General features: G+C 32.1%; 1 non-coding gene across 1 annotated transcript; it reads left to right on the top strand.

The window, feature by feature from the left end:
* The first annotated feature begins 403 nt into the window (after positions 1-403).
* LOC112066549 (U1 spliceosomal RNA) lies at positions 404-563 on the top strand. Its single transcript, XR_002892725.1, has one exon. It is a non-coding gene; the product is annotated as a U1 spliceosomal RNA (small nuclear RNA).
* Positions 564-6,232: the final 5,669 nt, after the last annotated feature.

Below are 6,232 nucleotides of genomic sequence, written 5' to 3'. Positions count from 1 at the left end.
TCAAGGGTTTACCCAAATACATAAGCATCTTGGTCTTTTGTTATTATGTAAGAAATTTTAGGAGAAGCTTCATCATGTTTTATCCAGTTGAGTATCATATGACTTAGAAAGTGTTGACTAAATTGCAGAGCTTAGTATTTGTGAGCTGGTTGGGTGGTTGATAGATCCCAACTACACCAACTGCTTCACATCTCCATTAACATCTATCTCCAGCCATGATATATGCTCAGGACTCAGAGGTTTGACCATCTTATTTTCAGAATAATTATGTTGTCATTGTTGTTTCCTAGTAATAAGGCTGAAGTAGAACTCATATTGGGAGTAGAAGTGTCAGCTTTGTCCTTTTCCCCTCATTCTCTCCTACTTGTAGGATTAATACTCTCTTCACTCAATATTTTCTTTGATACTTATCTGGCAGGGGAGATACCATCATCAGGAAGGTAGTATTCTCTTGGTAAAGCTCCTTGCACTGCAAAAGTGCTGACTTCTGCAATTTTCCCAAAATTGGGAAACTCAACTGCATTACTTGTGGTAGTGGGGGGCTGTGTTTAAACTTTCACCTGGGGTGGGGGGAAGGTTTCTTTGAAGGAAAGTTTGAAAGCCACCTCTCAAGTTTGTGAGGTTTGGTCTTAAAAAAAATAAACTTACACAATCTGTAAATTTTTTTGGCCAGGCATACATTCCTCTATGAGTCTCATTATTAAACCCTTTGGCGGCGAGAAACTTCCATTCAGAACACCTTTGTCTTTGCACTCCTTGCCTGATTGGAGTCCTCCCAACGCTCACAAAAAGTGTGGGCAGCAGGGTGAATATCCCACATCAAATATTAAGGTCTTCATTTTTCCAACTTTTTAAACATAAAGTAAATATAAAATTTAATATTGTCTTTAGAAACTTCAGTGCATTATCTTGCATACCTTCTCTATTGAGTACACACACTCTATTTGTAGAAAAATGATTTAGAGTGTGAGTAGTCCAAGTAGGAAGGGTAGTCTATGATGCTACATATTTGGCAGTAGAAAGAGGATATTTAAATACGTGTAGAAGTAATTAGCTTACAATAGGACGCAGATCTAAACTTATTAAATAGAACTTCAACAGTATTTGTGAGGATTGATAAACATAGAGCCCTCTTAGAGGGTTTACTATGTGGCAGGCACTCTTCTATACACATTATATGTATAGATTCACTTAAGCCTCTTATTTAAGGTACATATAATTCATTTAACTCTCCATACAACTAAGGTGCGGGGGGATACTATACATGAGGGTACCATCTCTGGACAAGGTATTGAGAATATAACTTGAATCTGTGGCCTGTGTTCAGAGCTGTTGCTGGTAACATTATATTTGGCTGCCTCTGGCACATTTCTTCTATTACTCTGATAGAAAGCAATCAGAGTAAACTAGACTAAATTTGAACAGATTTTTCCCTATTTGAGGGAGTGAAAAAAAAAAGATAACTGAAGAAAATATCCTAAAAGACAAAAAACAAAAGCTAATGGTGAGTAATTCTGGAAGAGAAGTCAATGATTGGGGAATGGAAGGAGTGATAATTTATTTCTTACCTTCCTCACAGTTTGATATGTTTAACTGAGTGTCTACATTTCTTTAATTTTGAGAAAATAAATTTGAGAGAAATAAATAAATTTAGCCTCTAAAAAAACATTTACTATAAATCTCTTCTTGTTTAACAGTTTTTGAAGTGCTAAGTAGAAAAATAAGCCATTCAGAAAACAAAAATAACAATATTTAAGAAAATATTTCTTATTTGTTGTTTATATAATTGCTTATCTTGAACCACTAAAACAGACAGGAAAAATTAGAAATGATAATTCACTGGCATAACTAATTAAAAATAATTTTCTCTAAATAATTACCTTTCCTATATGTCAGTGATAATCAGTTATGAAATATGAAGGAAAATTCTCATTCACAATAACCAAAAAAACAGAGGGGGAACAATTATGAATACATTCAGCAGGAAATTTGTAGAAATATTTAACAAACAGAAGAAAACTTGACTCAATTAGGGCCATAAAACAAAGCTGAAAATATGGAGAACCAGACATGCAAAGTTTTTTTTGTTTGTTTTTCTTCCAGTTTTATAGAGATATAATTGAGATACAGCACTATATCTGTACAGCTCAAGCACTTATAAGTTTAAGGTGCACAGCATAATGATTTGACTTAGATACTCCATTATATAATTACCACAATAAGTTTAAGGAACAAAGCTGTTGACATTATTGAAATCAGTATATACATTTAGCACAATCCATTTTGTATTTATCTTCTTGCTGTTTTTGTTTTCTACTCTTCCATTGTTTCCTATTGTGTGCTTTTTATGTTTATTAACAGAATGAGTACATACTTGTTTCTTATTGGTAAAGTTTTATCATTTTTATAGCAAGAACAATTGACAGATGGTTTAGAAAGATATTCATTTCATTGAATTATATTTTTCAAGACAACTAAGATGTAGGATTATACTTGATTATATAATACATAATGATACATTGTACCATTCCAAGTTGTTAAGATACTTTTTTTTTTTGGAAAAATATTAGTGATTTGACAAACTAGCTAGAGTCCTTGACATTTTATAAATAAAACAATTTAGAAAATGACACCCACATGAATTAAAAAAAAACACAAAAATTGCCACTATCACTTGAAATCTGTTGCTTATTTTATAAATGGATATTAGAAATACACTTACGTTGTCACTTATAGTTTACAAATGCACAAAGCTGAATTGATCGAATAGAGCCCAAAATGGGAGTAGGCAGTATGTAGAACACTTGAATAGGTACAAAACTATGTCTAAAAGGGATAAGATTCAGGTAAACTGGCAACTGTATAAAGTTCAGTTTATAACTGAGTACAAGCTGTGTTTAGACAAGTATCAAAAGAGACCATGACCATAGAGCCGTCAAATTATACTCAGGTTGATTCCAGGCTCCATTACTCTACTGTATCTGCCAGAGAAGTCTCTGCTATGTAAGCATTCTTTCAGGATAAAGGGCTTAATAACTACTCTTGGTTGTTAAGTAGCTTAAGTTCTATTGTTCTGGGACCAGTAATTAATTCAAAATATCTTCACCCTTCTCTTAAAGGTCTTTGCTCCTGAAGGAGCAGTGCTCATCTTAGAAACTTTCTCAGATAAGAACAATATTTCAACAGTGAGCTGGACAATTATGTTCCCAAACACATTACTGTTCCTTTATTTATCCTTCACTGCTATGCAGAACCTTCAGGATGGCAGTGGGATGAAACCCCGAGAATATCTTGATTTTGCAAAATGATAGAATATTCATGTTGCAGAGGGAGTTTGAGGATATAGTTTAAATCCCTCATTTTAAATTAAAAGTCCCTGCAACATTTATATGATACACCTTAGGCGATGTAGGTGATCAGTAACAGATTTCCTGTACTGACTGAGTCACTAGATTTCGATTAACACTACTAGCCCTTTCCCCAGCAAACAAATTCCCTTTCGACTCCATTGTTACATTTACCATTCTATTACTTTCTTTTCTCCTTCCCCACGTTATGTCACACAGTTTTCCTTAGGACAGCAATTCTTACAGTGTAGTGCCATTTCAGGAAGCCTATGAGGTCAAAACTACTTTGTCAATAATAATAAGATATCTATTTCACTCCTTCCTTTATGAGTGTACAGGGAGTTATCCAGAAGCTGCATAGTGTGATATATTGAAACACAGTGAATGCAGAAGTAGATATGAGAATCCAGAGAATCCAGAAACCTCACATCAAAGAAATTTATAGAAATGCAAAGCAATGCCACTCTTTTCAAAATTATTGTTTTGGAAAATATTGGCATTTTCACTAAAATACGTTATTTTTTAGCATATAATGATTACAGTGTTATTTTTAAATGAGTTTCTAAGTAGGTATTTTTTAAACATCTGTTTTAATGCTTAATGTGGTAAGTATAAATATATATACATATAAACAAAAGCTCCTTGGAGTCTTCAATAAATTTAAGAATATTAAAGAGCCATCAGATTAAAAATTTGAGAATAATTGCCTTAGGTGGTTATTTCCCCTTACCCTAAGGATGAGGGAAAAACACAGGGAAATGTGTCCTAATCTTAGAAGAAATATAGTAGCTAATTAAAAAGAATTTATTAATAAAGCTTCTAATATCTATCTCACCCACTCCAGTTAAGATCTGTGAAGAGAGTCACCTTGTATTATTTTTCATTACTATATTCCCAGCAGTGCACAGTATTTGTTACTTTGGGCAAGTTGTTTCACATATATATTCCTCTGTAAACCAGGAATAACCATATTAACTTCAAAGATTTCTAATAGTTATTAAATAAAATAATTAATGTAAAATAAAGCTTTTCATATAAGCCTTAGAGATAATAAATGTTCAAAATGAAACTTTGGATGACGGGGTAGTGGTCAGATAGAATAGTAATAGTGAGGGTAAAAATGGAGATACAGTAGTAGTAGTACTATCATTATTGTTGTTATTGTTTTTATTTTTAAATTGAAGTGTAATTTACATAACTTAAAGTGCACACATCTTAGATGTGCACCTCAAAGACGTAAATACATTTTACATATGTATTTACCCATTTTATCATCACCCAGGTTAAGATATATTTTGTTGGTTTTTGTGTGTGTGTTTTTATTGCAAAGTTTTGTAGCAGTATCGAAATACTGATATGGTAAAAGAAATCACAGTGCTTAATTTAGTCAATAATTATAAAGAAAATAGCAAAATACATAATATGTAGCAATACTGAATAAGTATTAATTAGGCATTATTTGTGAAACTAACTTATTCAATTCCACAAGATCTTGATTCAAAAGTTAGTTTTATATTAAAAGTTAGCTTATTTCCTGGACAACAACTGTAAAATTTTAATTCTTGCTTTTATAACTCTCTTCCCTTTTTTGTTTCTCTTCTGCATTTAAAACTAATATATTCTGTAATTGGTTTATCTGTCTTGCTTATCATGTGTATTCCTCACCAGAATGCAAGTTGGATAAGGACAGAGTGGTTTACTCATGGTTTTATGCTCAGTACCTAGAAGAAGTAATTGCCTATTAGATATTTGTTAATTAAATGTTGAAAGAATGATAGGTTTTAAAAACATGTTTAATGCAACTGGAAAATTATGACCACATTACCATTATAAGTGTTCAGGTATGAACACTGATGCAATATAAAGAAAATAAAAACAAACTTGTTTGGAAGTTTTCTTTGTTTTCATATTTTTGTTTGTTCTGGACTTTCTAATGTAATTGATTTAGTAAATTGAAATTAGAGGAAAGCGATAATGAAAACACAAGAGGGAAGGCTCACAACGTGAATTATCCCAGTTGCCATATGACTTCGAATGACCAATGACTAAAAGCCAATTTGTTAATTAATCCATAAAGATTTGTCCAGTTCTAGCAGTTTGGTAATAATTTAATCTCTCCATGCTTCAAATGCCAATACATTTCAAGTGACTTTTGGATTTTTTTTTTTTTTTGATCTACAAGCAAGTAAATATCTAATGACAAGAACTTCCCAACTTAAGCCCAGTAGAGATGGAATCGTTGCAGAATTCTCTCATAGTCTATGTGAAAGCACAGAATATGCTATGTCAGGAATTTCAATAAATGAACAGAGGACAAACAGATAAATAAGTAAAATAGAACTGCTCTAAGATGATGGATAATGACCCATATGAGGCTTTGACATACATTAGTAATCTATTCAACAATAGGAAATGGATAAATCATGGTGAACAAAAACACATGTGATTTATCTTAAGGAATAAATGTTGTTATACAACTCCATCTACACATTACCCTGTAGGATGCAACCCACAGTCCTTTTATCCTATAGTATTTTTTTCCAGAGAAGACAGAAACTTCTAATTTAATATGAAATCTTTAAATTTCTAATACTATTTAATTTAAATGTAAAACCATGTGTAGATCAACAATTTGTGGAGGGAATAATGTGGTCATGGCTACCAGTTTATCAGTCCCATTTATCAGTGTTTACTCATAACCCTATGTACATATTAAAACTTAAAGCACCCCATTCTATACAGTTGTATTAAGTTATTGAGTAATACGTTCATAGACTTAAACTATAATTTCAATGGAGTTTTTTTTTTTTTTTACTTTCTCCATTTAATTACTCTTCACTTGGAAGGAGTTTCTAAAGTATTCATTTTCACTGCCTCTAGGGTCT

This window comes from Physeter macrocephalus, chromosome 12, assembly GCF_002837175.3.
Source record: "Physeter macrocephalus isolate SW-GA chromosome 12, ASM283717v5, whole genome shotgun sequence".
In the NCBI taxonomy this organism is placed as follows: Eukaryota; Metazoa; Chordata; class Mammalia; order Artiodactyla; family Physeteridae; genus Physeter; species Physeter macrocephalus.
This window is presented reverse-complemented; position numbering and strand designations above follow the sequence as displayed.